This window comes from Alligator sinensis, unplaced genomic scaffold (genome assembly GCF_000455745.1).
Source record: "Alligator sinensis unplaced genomic scaffold, ASM45574v1 scaffold611_2, whole genome shotgun sequence".
Taxonomy (NCBI): domain Eukaryota; kingdom Metazoa; phylum Chordata; order Crocodylia; family Alligatoridae; genus Alligator; species Alligator sinensis.
This window is the reverse complement of record NW_005841869.1, coordinates 689,130-709,146: the sequence shown is the minus strand read 5'-3', so window position 1 is coordinate 709,146 and position 20,017 is coordinate 689,130. Positions and strand designations below refer to the sequence as shown.

General features: G+C 42.6%; 1 protein-coding gene across 10 annotated transcripts in view; it reads right to left on the bottom strand.

Moving 5' to 3' along the window:
• Positions 1-20,017, bottom strand: part of NACC2 (NACC family member 2) — a 79,738-nt gene that overhangs the window by 38,390 nt on the left and 21,331 nt on the right. For 2 of the 10 annotated variants that reach the window (XM_025193789.1, XM_006016879.3), the window contains exons 1-3: positions 15,389-15,780; positions 13,599-14,062; positions 13,242-13,375 (exon numbers count right to left, since the gene is read on the bottom strand). The exons of 1 other annotated variant lie outside the window; for it this stretch is intronic. The gene's annotated coding sequence lies outside the window, so the exon portion shown is untranslated. Of the gene's footprint in view, positions 1-13,241; positions 13,376-13,598; positions 14,063-15,388; positions 15,781-20,017 lie in introns of those variants that run through there. 7 more of the 10 variants (XM_025193831.1, XM_025193795.1, XM_025193802.1 and 4 more) reach the window with 7 other exon arrangements.

Genomic DNA, 20,017 nt, shown 5'->3' with positions numbered 1-20,017 from the left:
GCTCTACTTGCATTTCTAATTATGCCTAAAATCAAATGTAAATCACAACACATCCAAGATACAGAAAATATTAAATTTGCTGTCTCTCAGTTGAGTCTTTAAAAAAAAGAATCCAATTATCTGCAAAAGAAAGAATCAAAGAGGCTTATGAGGATGTGTGCGAGGATGGTATTGTCTTAAGTGGCTCGTTAACTTGGTCCTGCCATAACCCTTTTGGGGTGAGAAGGAGAAATAGGTAACAAAGCAGAATTCAATTGCCAGCTGCTGGTCTCAGATCTTTGGGCTGGAGGTCTCCAACGTGCCCACATTTACACCGCCATGCTACCTGTGCTATTGGTATTTACAGCTAACATCTAGTTTGGTCGCAAGAGGACCATAAAGGAAGCTGGCATGTTCATATTAAGATAGGACTGCTCAATCCTTTCCTGTAAACAATACGGCTGTATCCTTGCCAAATTTCATCAGCCTGCTCACGGAAACTAAGAGGTTTCCCAATTCTGCTTTTCAGTTGTATCCTTTGGTGAACCCAGAGCAGTCCACCTCAATATTCACTGACCCAGAAACAAGAGCAACACCCCACACTTCCCAGGCAGAACAGCACAACTGGAAAGTAGAGATGGCCTGTGCCATTTTTAATTGCTTGTACCTTCTCCCACCCACCGCCACGGCCCCGTTATCTGACGTACAGCATTTACTGCATGAATACTACTAGCTGCAAAAGAAAACGGAGGAAGTTTAGGTATAGAAGACCTGCAAATCTTTCCTCAGTTCCCAAAGGTCTTTTTCTGCCAAGAGGCAAACCTCCTTCTTGCCTGCCATACAGATTGCTCACCTACAGCTCTAGCACGAGGACATGGCTCAAACCAGGGAGTCTGCTAAAAGGGAGGAAAGTTAAAGCAGCTCAGTAACTCGGAGTTACAACTCTTACGTCTCTCGTCAGTCCCAAATATGGTCCAAAGGGCAAGAAGTGTGCAGCCACATACAAGCTACGACAGGGGTCTCCGTAATTTTGTCGAGAGACCTTGGATATACACATTCAATCTGAAGGGCTGGGAGCTGGAGTATGTAGCGTGCCACAGTATTCAGAGCATAATACCATCTTCCAGGTGAGAAAACCCCACTGCAGGTGCTCTAGAGGTGCTTCCAACTGCTATTCTGTTTCGTATTTCACGGTGCTATAGTAGTTAAGGATTGTCATTGACCGTCAATGAGTCCCTTCATCCACCAGCAGCCAGCACGCAGTTCATCTTAACATCAACTTTAAAGGAAAAAAAAAAAAAAAAAAGATGGAGAGAAAAAAAAGACGGTACTTCTCAGTACCAAGCTGAACTGCAGCTGCTAATTTAACCTTGGGATTTGAAAAAAAACAATAGCAGCCTCTCTCTTCGGGACAGCTGGGAGTTTTATCTTAAGGTAAATTTGAAGAACCGAGTGGAATTCGGGCTTCTGCTCAAGCTTTAGAGATTCGAAGCCTGCCAGCGTGGAATTACAGACTCACGCAAAAGGAAAACTCTCTTAGGTGAAAAGTTAGTCCTAGAAATAGAAGAATTATCTACTTCCTCCCAGATGTTTCAAGCGGCTAAACCTGGGTTCACTGCAATCAAGCTTGTTTGCAAGAGGTGATCTGGGGGGAGACAGGGATCTTGCATCGACAGTTCAGTGGTTTTAAGCCCCCAGTGCGATGGGCAGAAAACTGCTTACACAGATTACTGAGACCCCACAGGAAAAAATGTGTTTGATTTTAACCCTCGAATTCTTCTGCATTTTTCAATCTCATCTTGTCACTGAGCAGGCAGCATACTTTTCTGGATGGGCTGACGCTCTGGCCTCGCCCTCTCATGGGAGCGGATCAACCCGCCTACTAATGGCTGGAAGTAGAGAGTGCCTCAGAGCTCAGTTAATAAATGCTGCAGGTGCCTACCAGCTAAAAAAACAAGTTCAATATGGAGTCTCCAGCTGGACAAGTACGCTGCCCAAAGGCAAAGTTTGGATTGTCTGAACAAGGAAAACTAAGATGCACATCTGAGACATAAAATGCTTCTGCAGAAAAAAAAAGAAATGAAAACCTATTAATAAATCAATCTACCATCAACTTCTCTCTCTCTGCTGGAGATTTTTTTTTTGTGGGCTGGTAATAGTGTGGCTAAGAGGTTTATTGGACTGGACAGGACTCCAGTCATTATGATACGGTAGGTTCAACTTCCAAATCAACCCCAAAACTGTTGTTTTCAATGGAGGAAACACAGAACTTCAAATGAGAAGATCCAGATTTTACCCCTAGTTCTACTCCTGCACGACTTCAAGACAGACAGGTGCGATGAGATGCCAAATACAGTTTTACCCTTTAATGTTCCTCCTTCGCTGGTGATGCAAGCCTTTCTATGTGTAAAGCAGTACGAGATCCTTGGACGGAAACCGCTATTAGCACCGTCCTCTCAATGGCATTATTTTTCTTTAACAAGCTAACTCCTTTATCAGGCACAGAGGGTGCTGATTGCATGGAAGGCCAAGAACATCATCACTAACTGGATTTTTGCTTAAGAGTGCCCTTGGAGCCATCACCCACCCCCATCTCTATGTAAAGCATACCTCCCCTCACCCCCCACAAAGAAAACTCCAAAAAAACACCAAATTTCCTTGGTGACTGAGACCGATATAACTTAGCCACAACCCTATGTCCGCAGCCCTGACCACAGAGTGGCAATTCTGTCTTCCTTGCTATGCAGGACCACAGGGTGCTCCCACTGCAGCCCTCTAATAACAGCACACTTCCACTGGAAAAAAGCTCAGAACCATCTTCTCCGTGTCCAAAAAACACGCGTAGGGAGTTCAATATAAAATCTTTTTTTTTTTTTTTTAAACAGAGGGAGGGAGTTGAAATTTCCAGTTAAAGGAAGTCAAATTAGCCAAAAGGCGGGGGTAGGGCAAAAAAACCCCAAACAAACAACTGAAAACACCATCTAGATGACCGATCAAGGTGAAGGAGAGATGGTTTACTGTTAAACTACTTTTCGTAACTTTTTTCACTTTCCTTTATTTTACCACAGAGACTCTTAGCAATATATATCCACTCCCTTGTGCACCAGGCTGTAATTTTAGGCTTTGGCGAGTGGCTGTACTCCAGTAAGAGTGTACTTTGCAGTCATCTAAACTCAGAGTGATTCAGAGGAAAAAGCTAAATATTACCAAAGGGAGAAAGGCAATCAGATTTTCAAGTCAGACTACTATTGAATCCATGCAATAGAATCACTATCACTATGTTTTCCTGTCTCAGGAAAGATGTAAGAGACTGCTGAGAATGAAATAGCGAACAAATAAATCTCACAACGGGTTTCTTCTCTTTTTCTACTTATGTTGCGTTCCCAGGACACGGACACCTCAGCGATGGTTAAGTTGGGAGACTTTTCTCCTTTCGAGTCGCCCCAGCATTTGATAATACAATTATCATTAATATACCCTCTTCTGAGATTCCTGATTCCATTTCAATTAAAATACAGTCAAAACGGCTATCATTTAATCTAAACTTCTTTTTAATAATTTCCACCTTGAAGAAACTGTAAAGGATTATTCACATTAAACTGCAAAAGGTAAGTGTTTACTTTTTTCAGTTAATACAATCTGCATTTAGAGAGAAGTGAAAGCAACCTACTCATAGTGTGCAAAGCTTTTTTACTGTTCGTATGTACCCTGGCATTTTGCCCAGACCTATTTTTAAGCCCATTTACTAGAAATCCCACAAATTAAAGGAAATACGGATAATGTTGTAAGAATCCTTTGGGCCAAATAAAAGCTACACATAATTTTCCTTGTGCACCAGAATAAGATCCTTAACCACAAAAACCAGATTTCCCCAAAGCTCTTTTGCAACAGTAAGAGAATCTTGTTTTGTAAAAAGTTGCTTTGATTCACTACTGGATTACGAGGAATGATGGCAGACACCACTGCTTAGCTGAATATGCCTTTAAGCCAAAACTGTAAAAGGTAATTACTGTTATGAAACAGAAAGGTGTTAAAAGAACACAAATAAGCTAAACATCTATGGTTCTTGAATGGTTATTATTAATGACAGCAGGACATGCAGAAAGTGCTCATACAGGGAAGCTTTAAAATGTTATTTCTCTCCACGTAGGAGACCGTCATCTATTTTTATTTTCTAGTTTCTTTCAAAATGTAAGTTAACAGCGCTCATAAAAGGCTAATAAGCACTAAAGCATACTACAGAGCAGCACTGCTCTACGCTACCTCTCAGACCGCCTGCCCCACTTTGGCCCAACTCTCCTGGCCTTTCCAATACTGAGGCCACAAGACAAATTGTACCTCATCTTCTGCATTGCTATTCCCCCACAAATTGCAGATAATGAGCCCACCTGATTGTTTCACTTGCATGCAAGGCCAGGACTTTATGTCCGGCACCGGTTTAATGCACCCTTTTGGGTCAACCAGTTCTCTAGACTGAACAAAAGTTGTAACCAGGACCTTTTCTTCTCTCTGTAGCTGCCGCGGCAAGAAAACCTAGGGTCTAGGCATCACACAGAGGATTGGTACGAACGCCACGTGGCTTCCCAGTCAGTTGGATGTGCACAAATCCAGAAGTGGTTAAAATAAAATATAGGGCGAGACTGGTGCACAACAGCAACCATTATGACAGGCCTCGACATCATAGGATGAGGTAGCGCTGCATCACCTTGTTCTGACGGGGTGCGGTGAAAAGATCACGGAGGGAAACATTGTTGAAAGGGCCTATTTCAAGGAAGGGTAATCCCTGGTGCTCCCCACCCCTGGTTTTATAAATACCATCCCTTTCATCTGGCCACAGTGCAGGATTATAATGAGCAGGGAGAGAAAGAGGAATTGTAAGCTGTGGTCCCTCGTCCCCTCCCTATTTTTATCTCTTATTTACGAGGCATCCCAGGGCCACTGCATGTCTCAAAGCAGATGGAGCTGAAGTATGGAGCAGCGGCAGCTTTGGGGTTGGTAAGGCTGCTCATAGTGAGGTGGGCATCAGCAGGGCATTGGGGGGCCTGACGGACATCCTCAGAGCAGGGAGAGGGCTTGCAGAGGCAAATTCGGGTGCAGCTTGGTCAACGTGCCAGCCGAGCAGTGACCGTCTTCTGAAGTCAGCACTTCAGTAGTCAGCCTCTGATCAGCACACCCAAACTCGTTTTGCTCATGCGACAGAAGTCAAATTACAAGCAATAAAGTCCTTGTCTTTCCTTTGCCCTGGCTGCTTGCTTTCCTCTGCATTTTGGGGCATAGTTTGCCACTGTAACACGACTCATAAAGTGCCAAGTGTATGCGAGAGGCAAGGATGGTTGTGGGTGATCACTTCTACTATGCCAACTGTGTGTTTGGGACTATCCCAACCGTGCAGCTGGTCCAATAAAAGAAATGACCCACAACAATCCCTGCTTCTTGCCCAATTCCTGGACCACAATGGCTACAACATCAGTCCAACACTACCTAGTACATTGTAAAACACTAGCAACCCACTGTACTACTAGGCCCTTCCCCTTTTGGTTTGGTTTACTGGTTTGGGGGGAGTAATTTAGAGACAAAACTCTCTCAGACACCAAAAGAAGTCATGCAGTGTGCCAGGAAAAATCATTTTATCACAACTGTAAAACACTCTCCAAATCTCTAGCATATGAGAGGCCAGGCTACAGAGTCCTTAAGCGAGAACTGGGCAGGGCTGACGTGCACAATCAAGAGAGTCCTACAGAAACTTGTGACGAATTTTAGTAAAGGATATATGAAGTGGCTTAAAAAAAACCCAAACCCTTGCTTTTATGCACATAACATGATATGCATCCATGCTGCTTTGCATATGTGGCTCTGTCTCAGAGGCCTTAACCGATAGGCAATACTGTGCTCATTTTCTCTAGGTGAGTGGTTTCATTGACTTAGGTAACGATCAGATTTCCTGCCTTCAGGTCTGTCCGAGTGAGCTCTGCAGAAGTGAAGGTAAGGGGGAAGGAGGCCTCACCTGCTCTCCCATACAGTTACCTGGTCACTTCTGTTTGCAAAGCACATTGGCAAGGCTGGTGCAGCTTTCAGTACTCAAAACGGGGCATGTGTGCACACTGCCCACAGTCCAAACATGCCATATACTGGGTTTGGCTTTCCTGGTAACTCAAACAACAAAACAAGCCGCAGACAAAGCCTTTTCCTCAAACTATGCCATTGCAAGAGCTTTCCTGCAGAACCGCCTCTGTCCTGATCCCTTGCTGTCTCAGCCTTGGAGGGAGCCCCGGACCACTTCCACCCAGCTCTGTTACAAGACCTGCTTGCCAGTATGGGTTGACATCGCCCAGGGGTTGGCAATGTTTTTGGGCAGAGTGCCAAAAACACCTGCAACTTCAATCTGTAAGATGTTGGCGTGCTGAGGGTGGACGGCAGGAGAGCCACGAGGGGCCCGATCCTTGTTGTGGCCGTGTAGCCCCAGCCCCTGCCCCGCCATCCACACAGAGGATATGAGTGTCAAGCAAAATGCCTTCAAGTGCCCGTGCCAGGGGTTGCCTACCCCTGCATAGCTCTATTCCTGGAGGCTGGAGGGCGAGGGGGTCTGCAAAAGTGCCCTCCATTCCTAGTAACTGCCTAATAGAGGTTATAATTGCCATCAACAAGAATTTCCAAGCTTTACCCACAATCACATCAGAGATTTTTCAGTCTGGAGTCACTATTTTGAACAAAACAAACATAACTGCAACACCGCATCAATAAGTTAAAATAAAGAAAGGCGTATTTACAGCATCTATGTATGAACATTTGCACCAGAGACCTTGGGAAGAGAGAGAAAGAGCATGCGTGCGAGAGGTGCATGCATTCAAAATCTCACCAAGTGAATTTGGCAATAATTCACATCAGTACATTTTGGTGGGTTCAAAGATAATTTAGCAACCAAATACATATTGCACTAAAATTCATAAGATGTGTGTCAGTAAGAGCAATAATTGTGGTTAGTTCCCTTGGGTGGGGGATAAGGCAAAGGGGCTTCTTTCCAAAAGGCTCTGATGCAAAGTGAAGCAACAGTCAGTGAACTCGACTCATTCACTGTAGTTCATCCCCAACAGTCACTTAAAATGTCTTCCTTAGATATATTTCAACTTCCTTTTAAAAAAGAAAATAATTATGCAGGGGAAATTAACAGTTTTTCTGCTCCGCAAATGCACAGATCAGAACAGTTAAACACATAACTTTGGGATCTTCTCCAAAATTTGTGTGTTTTGCATGAAAAGCAAATGTTTTTTTCCTGCCTAGGAAAATATTTAAACACTAAGTTTATGAAGCCAAGTCCATTTACTCCTGTTTTATGTTGCTTCTCAGATGGAATCTAATTAGCAATTTAAACAGTGGAGAAAGGATTCAGCACTGGCCAACAGCATAACCCACCGAACTGTAGCTAGGCCAACATGCGTCTCAAGTGAAGAAGCAAGAGATTTTGTTCTAGCTTGCAGATCTTCCAGCCAGTGCCCCATTATCCAATTTATGCAGGATACACACACAGGACAGAATTAGTCCCTTACTCCCTGCCTTTCCCCAGCACACATTAATAGGGCCTCATTCCCACAAGGCAACTGGCATCAAAAGAAAGAGAAAACACCATCCAAGTCCTCTCCAGATCAAGTTTGTTCTCTTCTCTGTGGACTGAACAAATGAGATTGCTAATGTGGAAGTATTGGCAGATTAAAAAACATTTTTTTTCCTTCCAGATCTGTGGTTTATTTTGGGTCGAACCAAGAACTCGACATCTCACCTCAAAGCCTGACAGGGTAAAGGGAGTAAGCAACAGTCCAATTCTTTTTCATTGAGCACCCCACTCAACTGCACTTAGCCCAGACTTGAGTAATTGCATTTTTCAGCATCACAACAATTCTTTTCCTGCTCATATTATTAGCAACTGCAGCACCTGCTTCCCATATGTTAGCAAGTGTGCCTTACCTGGTGAACTGAGAGTGCTTGTTTGCACCAATGAATACTCTTACTTTCCTACTCAAATGGACCAACAGTACTCCAAGGCCAATATTAATTGATAACGGATGTGGCAGAAAGTGGTGAAAGGAAGTTGTAATGCCTCTGCTGTCAGGATGCTCTAGGCTGGCAGTGGGGAGCTCCCTGTTCAATTCTGTGAGCTCACACAGGCTAACAAGGCACACAATACAGCTATACGAGTAGTCCAGGAGCGAGCTGAACCAGACAAAAATTTGATCATAACACTATCCTGTCTCCAACTCCCAATGTGGCCACCTGCAACAGCAAGTGCCACAGATACTCTGCCTTTGGGTGAAAAAAGGACGAGGGGTTTCCCCTTAAATTTACATTTTCTGCAATTTAATTAAACTAAATCCCATTAAATTGGAGTCAAGCCTAGTCTTTCACTATAGGACTTAGCAAAAAGTATAGACTGAGCAACCAGAAGTGTTCTGCTTTAGCAGGCTTGACACATTAGAAAGTTCCTTGAAACTATTCGGCAAACTTTGCTACTACCCTTGTCACACATAAGTGTCAACACTACAGGACAAGGTACAACTGGAACAAGCCCATGCAAATTCCAAGCATACTGTTCATAATAAACCCACAAATTTGGACCAAGCAGCCTAATTATTTCACATCCTGAGAAAGAGCACAACTTCTGAAATGGGCCTGAGATCGCAGCTATTTTAAGAGAACCCACTGACAGTACCTAATTTCAGATTCCTGGGCAATTTCCAAGCCTATGGGTGTGTCTACACGTTGCCATATGGCGATGTTGTTACGGCGCTGTGCTTTAGTACAGGCGGTTACCGCGCCATGTGCACGGTCAGAGTTTGCCACTACACTGCCGTAGCGGTGCAGCATAACGAGGGAGCGCGCCGCTATGGTGACATAGCTGGCGATCACGTGTAGACACACGGGATTGCTATGTTGCTACAGTGCGCTGTATGGCAACATGTAGACACACCCTACAAGTACTCAACTGCTTCTGTGCCATGACCCCAACCTTGCCTTATGAAGAACATGTCCCCATTGCCTATGAAGTCTCAGGAAAAAAGCATGCCTAAAAGTATGCAGGGGTGTAGGTTGTGCAACTAATCTTACCCTGGTTTAGCTATGAGCATTTTTATGTGAAGGGTAATCTGTTTTCAGCCAGAATATTTCCTGTATGTACACCAGCAAGTCAGATCAAGTGACTGTAGTAAAGGGCTAATAATCACAATTCTTGTTTTCTATTCCCTGCTCTCACACCGACTCTCTGATCCAATGTCTAATCAAGTCAACAGGAACCCTTCAAGCATGCACAGAAATGGGCCCTGGATGACCTCATGCAAATCACTTCATTTCTCCATGCCTCAATATACCCATTTATAAAATGGCCTATTTCGGAGGGCTGCTAGGTTAGAATTAATTAAAGGTGGTAACACATTAAGATTCTCAGATCAAGAGGTGAAAACTGGCAGTGGTCAAAGAAGGAACAGAAAAGCCCTGGTGACCTTTCACCAGAAAGAAAAAAAAATAAAAAAAATATGAAGAAGCCATCATTGCTGCAAAAAGCAGAAGTAAGTTTGATTTGTCTCTATTTATTTATTTTTTTTCATTTTCCTGGCCAGTTAGACAAGAACTATTGCAGTTGTGAAATCCAGGAAACTTTACTGCAACACCCTGTAATACTTACAAGGCAACTAGCCAAAAACACACACAAATAAGTTTTTTCGGCACAATTCCTACCACTTATCATTAGCCCACTTTGTAAGGAAACAGCATGTGCTGAAAGGAGTCCCAAAGTTGGGGAGTGTCACCTTGGGGCAAGGAACGGAAAAGTAGCAGCAGTATTTCCAGCTTTCTGTAGTGATCGAGACCCTCCGATCACTGCACATCTGACTAGCTCCACTCACCACAGCTGTGGGGGGTCCACGTGGAGGAATATTAATCTACCCGAGCTGAGGACATTGGGTCAGCTCCTCAAAATCTCCATACAAAGTCTGTTCGTGTGGATTTTCCTGAAACTCCTCCCGCCTCTCTATACCCACAGCCATGAGCCATGGTTTACCTTGATGCTCCAGGGTACGTTTGCCAGGTTACTTCCTCCAACGCTTTTTCCATAGGCTTCACTGAGCAAGTTGCATCTCACACCGTCCTGAGTTTACACATCTCACGTTGACTACAGCAGGGGCTGAATTAGGGCAGAGCTCGGTACGTTTATAAGAAAACCCCAGAAAAGACAAGACAACTTGTGTCTTCTGGGAAGTGCACTGAAGAACAAAGGAATTATCCGGCTCAGTCTTTAGTTATCAAACAAGAAAGAACCGTTTTAATGTTATGAACTTGCATGTTTGCATTTACACAGCGGCTTTGTGCTGAGGATGCCAAGGGGGGTTAGAAATGACAAGCAAGCCTTCTAAGCGTCCTTGGGACGTAGGCATCCACATAAAGATAAACCGAGGCTGTGCCTGCGTTAGCATGTTGCTCAAGGTCATGCCCCGAATCCAATGTCAGAGTCCAGATTGAAACCTAGGGGCCCTGACTGGTTTTCTGACGGCAAAAGATAATCAGCCACTACCGCATTCTCCCTGCCGCCCACACCACCTTTGGGGAACTTGGGGGTAGTAATACTTCTAACAGCTGTTGATGAGTCCAAAGCCTTTCACAGGAAGAAAATTGACTACTAAGCTGAAAGGGAGTCAAGTGTTTGCCTGGTTTTACTGAGAAATGAAATCCAGCTTTAAACACAGTAAATCGGAGACTATTCTGAATCACCTCTTGAATTTTTTAATGCTACTCCTGGGAGCACTGAAGGTAAATATGTTAATTTGACTTCAATCATGGGTTGGAAAAAAAAGCACACTGTATTAGTTTAGGGTACCAAGTCTTAAAACTATTCATGCATTTCTGCATATTTTATACTCAGCAAATAAAGTTCCAAGGTTCTATAAAGAGGCTGAGAAATTATTCTGAGTAAGCAATAATGAGGTGTGCATTATATAAGGCTCATACTAATGGTAATTTATTATTAAAATTTAAGAGTTATAGCTGCTACATTTTAAATAGCCCTACAGCAATTTTTCTTGCTTTCCATTTTTAAAGAACATTTGGAGGGCTGGAGTTGGAGATGCACAGACCGTTTTATCCATTCTGCAGAGCATAACCATGGACTCCGGGCCAATGTCACAGGCCCTTCAGGGAAACTTTATTCTTTGATCATTCTGTAATTAACTCTTCGCAGCACACCACCGTTTCTACTACAGCGAGAAGTCACGTCCAGCTTTATTGCAGGGTAGCATGTCACAAATTACTAGGCGTTCAAATGGAGACTGTAGTCAGAGCATGCAGTTCAGAGGCTGGTATTTCAAGGCAACCTCTTTCCCAACTTGGATTTGGGAACAGAAAAATCAAAACTGCTACATGGTTGTATTTCTCACCATTTTCAGAGCTTTCTAGCTCATCACTGTCTGTGAAGAGACTCTCTTTCTGACAACCAGACTATGCTGGAAGGAGGACAGAAGTTAGAAAAAGCCAGGGGCTTAACATACTATTTTGCCATCCTGGCCCATGTGAGACCACTCCCTGCTGGCTGCTCTCTTCCTGTCGCCCAGCACAATTTAGATATTAATCATGCCATTTTAATAAGACTGCCTGACGCTGCTTCACACACCCAACAACAGTCATAACAGCAGGCTACACGAACCTCAGTAACAGAAATGATGCTGCTTTCACCCTGCCCCAGGGAAGACCTCACCACCAGACCTCGCTATCTGAAATGGCTTCCTGATCTCCAGCCTAAAATACTATCCCATTACTCCTTGCTCTGTCTGCCTCAGATCACTCCAGCAAAATGTCTTGCCCTACTTGATATTTAAAACCTTCCACTGATAATAGATTATGTTGCTGCTGCCCCCTACAAACCCACATCAAGTCGCATATATTTAGGTCTTTACTTTTCTGTTGCAAGCTTGTCTCTTCTGACCCTTTCTGTTATTCTTCTTTGCAGCCCTTCAACTTAAAGCAGCCTCTTTTTTATATTAATTGGTCCAGTAGTACTACAGTGTGGAGTCGCAGACATATCCCCTCCGATAGCCCTCTGTGTCACAGGTGCAGAGAGATGTTGTAGGTTAGAGTTAATTTGCAAATCTTGGGGAGAGGGAGAGGGGAGAAGTCTTCATGCCTCAACAAGACATTACAGACGAGAGAAATGACCCGCAGTCATTTCAGACTTCATGGGAGGAGAAGTATCATAATGTCTACGTTAGTTATACAGAATAAATTAGTATTCAAGGACACTGGTTGAAAGATGAGGAAATCTCATGCTGACAATTTAGATCGGAGTCAGGATTTAGCTTTCAAGAAACAACCAACACTGGGCAAACATTTCTGAGTCTGGTTTGCTTGTAATGCAACATTAAATCTAAAATGTATTTAAAAAGTAATACTAGCAAATGACAGAACGTCCTTTTTTGAATTACATTTCAAAATAATTCTATGCCTAGATTTATTATGCCAAAATATGTCAAGTATTAAATGAATGAGTTGATCCAATGAAACACAACAATTTCTGGACAAAAACCCTTAGTTTAAGATCTATTTAACTGTGGAATAGTTCCAAACAGCAACGGAAGTCCTACAAGGTTTAACAGGCAAGACTGAACTTCGCAAAATTTACTTTAGCCCAGGGGGATGCCCTAGATGGGATAATGTTGGGGAGGTATCCATTTTTTATTAAAAAAAATATGTACGATTCAGTCACCTACTCAGACTGAACGAGTTCATTTCTTCTTTGGGACAGCGTAGTAAGAGATGGGTGTTGGTCAGCTCAATATGTCTGGGTTGGTAGGAATGAATTACCAAGTACTATCAACATAGGAGTGAAGTAACCTTGGGGATATAAGGAAGCTCACTGACCAGACATTTGCTGGACTCAAAAGATCTTCCAAGGTCCCTTCCAGCCCTAATGTCTATGAAACTCAAAACCAAGAGAGTCAGTTCTCATGGAAACAGTACAACCAGGGCTTGAAACAAAGAACTGTGGTAAGCATCCAGTGCATGTTGAATCCTGGATGCTTGGCACCAGATAGATAGGCACTGATGCCAGCCTACGCATGTCTGTTAGCCTTGCTTCTCCCTCTTACCCAAGACCCTAAAATATTGTATTCCAGATGAATAATCAGGGGGCCTTGTTCTGAAAAGGCTGCCCTGTGCTGCTGCCAACATTTGCTGCTTGCACTTCTCCCAAAGGGCTGAAGGGCTAAAAATTCATGTTCTTTTGGACTCACTGAAACAGCCACAGGGAAAAACAGTGGTGTTGAAGCCAGGCTGAGGCATGCCCTTGCTGTCTGTTGGCTTGAAGCTGTTGGCAAGCTTGTCCTGTGGATCTGTGACATTAGGCGCATTGCTTCTCTGCCACTAGCTGTAAGATTCATAAAAGAGATGTTAACACCTTAACTTCTTATTGATTTCCAAGAACCACCCTCTTATTTCCAGCAATTAAATTCCACAGTGACAAATTAGTTATACCATGTTTTCTATCAATTATATTACCCCAGACATTATTAAGATAAACCCCTAATGAGAAGTTTTAAAGTTGGGTATGCGTGCATAACAAGTATCAGGGGATTTAGAGGACAATTCACCTTCATTTCCCAGAACAAGTCTGAGCGTGATGGAAGATGGCATTAAAAGGCGTCTGGTGCGGCTTTACACGCCAGCGGGTCAGCACAGCCCCCTGGCCCTTCGGTCCTAACACCGGGTACACTCACACCACACAAGGAGATTCAAACAGAGAGAGTTTCTCAAGTTCAGCTGACAAAAGTCTGACTTTCTACTGAGGTTTTCCACTGCTCTTCAGGCCTGATGAAGCTGGTCATTATGTTTCTCAAGGAGGCTGCACAGAAGAATAGAACAAGCTGCTGAATCAAAAGCAGCCGGCTGCCCTTACTGTAGGGAGAGTGCGCTTACTAATTTCCATCTTCACAGGGTGTTTTTTTTAAGTTACCTTTCAAAAGGTCCTTTTTTTGGTATCTTGACTCACTTGGAACTCGGCTCCCTCCAGCCTCTGGTACGTGGAAAGAAACCGTCTTTCAGGAAAAAAAGGGGGCTGCATTGCAGGAGGTAAATTGGAGCATCACTCACTCCAGGAAAGGTCCTCCCAACGGTGGGCCAGCACATGCTACGAAACACTGACTTCTTCCGAGGTCCACACAATAGACCTCCCCACCACCTCCCAATACAAAATGCAGGTGAATCTTTGAAAAGAGAGATGCTTTTTCTCTGTTGCCATTTACCCCGATGACCTTCTTTATGTTCTTACAGAGAAGCATTAGAATGATTTATACGGGGGGGGGGAAGCAAAATCTTCACAGCATCTCTGTGCTTGACATTATCAGCTCTAGCGTCCCAATGAAAATGGAATTAGACCAACACCATCCCCACCACCACTGTTCTTTTCAGTGGATAAATCTATGCAGACTATCTATTGTAGATATCCATTGTACTCCAGGCTATTCTATACATCACAGAGCTTAAAAGCACTTGCTATCTTTCTCTCTTTTCTAAAGGAAGATGAAACGAGACATATTTGTGTTGGAGTTTGAAATGCAGAAAACTACCATTCTAATTCTCATGCCATTCCCTTGATATTTTTTCCCAGAAGGAAAAACAGAAGATGTATTCCATAAGCAGACGATTTCAGCAGCTAATTTTACCATCACTTATGGCCGACTTTATGACTAAGATTTCATGCTGACTATATTAATCCTGTCAAATTTCAGAGTGAGAGAGAAATGATACTGTATATTTTATGGCTGCAATAACTTCTAAGCCATTAGACATGCATGCTGACATGAAAGTAATCAAATTGATTTTTTTTCCTATTACAATGAAGAACTTTGTATGAGCAAATAGTCTTTCTGGCACAGAACTGAAAACCCCAAGAACCTTGCACTCACTCAGGAAATTAAGAAATCACCACAAGACATAGTTCAGAAATTTGGGCATTCTGCTTACTCACATGTTATTTTCACTAAAGCAGAAAGGAACATATTAGCCAACCAGAAGACCAATAAAAGACAATGCAAGGAATAATTTAGGGTTTTCAAAGTAATGTAGACATTACAGAAGATGCAATTAACTGGTTTTCCAGTAAAAAAGGTCTCCATTGTTTTGCTCTTTTAACCTACACAGACATACTGATCTCCCTGTCCAACATAACTCATGCTCTGCATTTCAAGGTGCTTCAATATCTAAACAGGAATAAGTGGAGAAGAGAGTGAAGGTGACGGCACAGTTCATCCCTAGCTAGGGACACTCCTCAAGAGCTTAGGCTGCATTTTGTTGAGGAATAAGAAGTGTTAACGGGCATACAGGTGCCAAGTTACAGAGGACTCAAGTCCTTCCAAAAATAGACCTGAGGAACTGATCTTACTCTTTCCAGAGCTCCTGAAATACATCCCAGCAGGTTCCCACGTACCGCGCGGTCAGTTGGAGGTCCTCAGCAGGGCGCAGGTTGGCTGGCACCGTTCTTTCGGTGTATTCTGCAGCTCTGAATCAACTGCCTGCAAGAAAAGCCATTTTTTTTCCACACTGGGGAACAGTGTCAGAAGCAGCTTATCCCCAAGGTCTGGAGGAGGACTTCAATTTACAATTTGGGGAAAGAAAAAAGCTTCCCACACAAACAGTGAGGGGGAGGAGGTGGCCATTAGAAGAGAAGAACTAAATCTTGCTCCAGGGTGAAGAAGCCTCCCTGGGTGAAGTCAGCTCCAGGCCATTAGATAGCGCCGGGGGAGTTGTGTTTCAAACATGCAAGCACTCCCCTTTAAACACAGTGTGTGTCTAGTATCAGTATCAAAGGTCAGTAGGAAACTACAGAGCCTTGTAGGTCAAAAAGTTCAGCTGGGAAATAAGCTTAGTTTTCAGCCTGGCCTCCCCTCTATTCGTCCAAGCTTGACAAAGAACTGCTGACCTAACTGTGGATCTAGGTACGCTTGTCAGTTCACAAGATGCAGTCACAGCCAGAAAGTGGCACTACCGGGAACTGTGTCCTTGCGCCGCACCCTCCTTTTTCTGCTAGGGATGGGTGAACAGCTCCCAAAGTGTAGGAGCCTGTTGCTGCTCACTGCTTGGCACATTTAAATGATCATCGCCTGCTGCGCTTTTAACTTCTGATCAGCATCAATAACAATGGATGATTTTTGGAAAGAAACCATACAGTTGGGGAGTTTTTTTTAAATTTAAATTGGATACATCTTCCTTCTTCAGTGTAAACCCATGCATAAGTAAATTTAAATTATAACAACTGATATCGAAGCCTGAAAACATGCCCCAATTTACTAATATTGTTTAAATTGATGTTAAAAAAATATTCAGGAGTACAGGTCTAGCATCTAAAGTTTACAGCGAGTGAAGTAGCTGAATTGATACAAGTCACCTGGGAGGCATATGGAATCAAAATCTGTCAAAGACTTAAATCAGCAGCAGTAGCCTCTTCTGCAATACAGAGAAAATATTCTCATCACTTCAGCTCCTTCAAAGAGTCCAGTTCATACAAATATGGAGAAGCTCACTGGAAGCAGAAGTGAGAAACCTCATTTTCCTCTTCCTATTAATACAGGGGTGTTCAACCCCTGGCCTGCAGACCAGATCCAGGCCCCCACACCGTGTCATCCAGCCCGTGTGGCCCTCCCTACGGGGCCAGAGGGAGCCCTGTGAGCTGTGGCCCTGAGCATTAGATGGAGGGCCAAAAGGCGAGTGCCAGTCTATTAACAGAAATGAAGTGGGAGAGGACAACATCTACTAGCTCTAAAATCTTGAAGGAGATGGTGACCAGAACCAATCAGTTCAATTAATGTATTCCAGGTGATATCTTTGCTTAATACGCCTGCTAATTTTAAATCCAAAACGCATTATGATAAACTCACCATTTTTCTTACGTATCCAGTACAATTTAGGTCATTCTAGTTAATAGGCAATGCCGACATGCTGTTTGTGGTATTTTTAATTAAATTCTAATTTTCATCCAAATGCAGCTTGACCAAATTGCAAACAAAAAAATGGAAATGAAGAACTATGAAATTTATTACTTGCCTTTTTTAAATATAATAAAAAATGGGAATCAAAAGCCTGAATTAATATACATTAAGCAATAAAGCTGCTTAAATATGTATTGATATGGTGTATCCTCCCAATTAGCAAAAAATACCAAATTAAGGGGAAAGACTATATTTTATTGCAAATCAACAGGTTTTAAATTGGTTACTACCCAACACGAATAATTTTTCTTTAGGAAAATAACTAAAAAGTACAAAATGCAAATAAAACTGATCAAAATCAATTCTTTAAAGCAAGATTTCTTGATTGCTGATTTTAATCACTTTGCTTTAAATCAATATACCCTGCTACAAGTACATTTTAACATCATTATTGCTGCTAATACATGCTGAAATACTGTGCAAAAGGTTTGCAGAAGATCAGTAATTACTGGAACATATAAAAAAGAACTCATTTTTAGATACCTCTGGCACTCAGGTTTGGTTTTTTTTTTTAATTATTTGACTTTAATATCTTTTTCTAATTAAATTGTACTAATAAAGTCCATACAACATGGAGACTGATACGTACCTTTCACGAACTTCTTTTTTGTCCTCATCCAGCACCCACACCTGTGCTTTTTGTCTTTAGCTATCTTCTTTCTCTTTTCACTGTATTATGGTTACATGATTCAGTATAAAACTCATAAATATCTTATGGCCTTACCACAATCCTTTTCTGAAGAGAGAGCACATCCCTAACCATGGGTTGTGAGCGAGGGTTTTAATTGTACTGCCACTTATTGTTGTTCTTTCATCATTTGCAGGCAGAAAATAATTTAAAACAGCTCCATTACTGCACTGACAGATAAGGTAAAACTTAGATGTGTAAATGCATGTTGCCTGAAGTTCCAGTCCAGTCTCATAAATTTAATATTGCCTAAATCCCTGCTTGTATTGGTCTGCAATGGCACCATCTCTCATACACATTCAACTAACTTTGAAGACCTATTTTAAAGGTATAAATACAAGGAAAACAACATGAAACTTGACTTGCCTTATTGCCTCTGGAAATTACAGGAACCATCAAGTGAGCTATGTGTTGTAAAACTCCAGCACAGCCAAGTCAGAGGGCTTCAAACACTTGGTTTCCTTGCATTGCCTAGCAGTTAATTATCAGTCATTAAAAAAACAACAGTCCTATAATAAATCACAGCACATTCAGGACAGCACCCCTGAATGCTTCAAATGCTCACCATCACCTGAATTTATTTTTTGGGACAAAACATGTAGGCATTTACTTGTATTGGCAGTCACTTTCAAGCCCGTTCTACATTGGGCAAAAGGTAGTAAATAAACTGTAAACGGCACAGATTGGTGTCATTAAGAAAGAATACTTGTATTATGTCTTTTTTTAAGACCTTAGCAAACTAAGAAACTAAGCAAACTGTTCCTAGCCAAAACCCACGCAAAGCAATGCACTTGCTTTAAATTCTACAATCTACAGCTCTGACCTGCAAGATGCAAAAATCCCCTAAAGACAAAGTTCAAAACAATTACCTGTACCATGATCTCACCAAGTCTTTCTAGGAGAGATCACAAGGCAGCACATGACACATGATATTCAGCCAGTTATGACTTCACCAGGACCTACAGGGTTTTCTGCTATCAAGCAGTAAATACAATAATGTGTGTAGACTGGAGTAGATGCAACTGGGCCCCGGGCTGTTGTTTTGGGGGCACTGCCATAAAAATATTCCCAAACCTTAGACCTGGTTCCACCACAGTCAATTATTTCAAAATATAAGCATGCTATTTATCAAAGAATCACCCGAGCAGAACTGTGACAAAACTATGCTTGAAAGTTGTTATACAAACCACCAAAATCCATAGTTTTGCAAAGGTATAGGAAGTCCCCTGGGAGAGGCAGTGAACAATATCAATGAGTTTCTCATGACCTTACAGAGATTGCCATGACAACACAGTTTCAATCCCCCAAACATGGATATATTCATTTGGACTGGTGTGATTTAGAATAATTAGAATGAGATTCTCCGAGCTCGGGAGACAAGGAGTCACAAAGCAAACGGAGACAGCAATGTTGTACAATGGTTCATGGGAGCAGCGCTGGAATTTTGAAAGAGAAGAAAAGCAGCCTCAAAATTAAATGAAAAAAAAAAAAAATGCCTCCAAACAACACTCTTTTAGAGCTGTGTGACCTAATTCATTAAAAAGAATGTCAGTTAGCAAACCTTTTAAATAAAACATTAAGCTAGAGGTAATTTTAAGCCTTGTGGATTTTGTTTTACTCAATTATTTTTAATGCTTCAAGTTCAAGAATAAATATTCAAATAAAACCAAGGGTTTCAGCAAATCCTGTTTTTAAAAGAAATGAAGACATTTTATGCTAAATTAACAATATCTTCACTCAGCTAGCCAGTTGGATTATTTCTCCCTAAAACTTTATAACATTTAGGAGATTCTTTTAGGTTTTAATACCTTCTTTGAGTTGAACTTTTACCTTGGGCTTGGTTCTTAGCTTTCTAGGTAAAGATTTATTTACTTCTGGTTCCTCTTTCATGCTATCAAGCAACAAAAGGGCGTGTCTTGTCCTTTAGGCGCCCGGCAAGGGTATAATGCAGGGGTTGTGCACCGCAGGCTTGTGTATCCCAGGGGTACTTGGGAAGGCCCCAGGGGGTACATGGCAGTGGTGCGGAGAAGCGGGGCTGCCAGCACTTTGCACCACCGTGTGCCATGAGCCACTGGCACTTTTGTTTTCACCAGTGCCACGCACCACCAGTGCTTTCGTTGCTACGCACCACTGACCCTTCCAGTTTTGCCGCCGCTCGTCGATTAGCCATCAGGGGACTCCCCGCTTTTCGACCCACCGCTGAGGGTACACCAACCAAAAAAAGGTTGAAAACCCCTGGTATAATGTATGCCAGGGGTGACCAGAATTACGCAACCTGGGAGCCACATCAGATCCTCCACTGAAGTTCACGAGCTGAAAGGGGGCAAGGGGAGGGTGC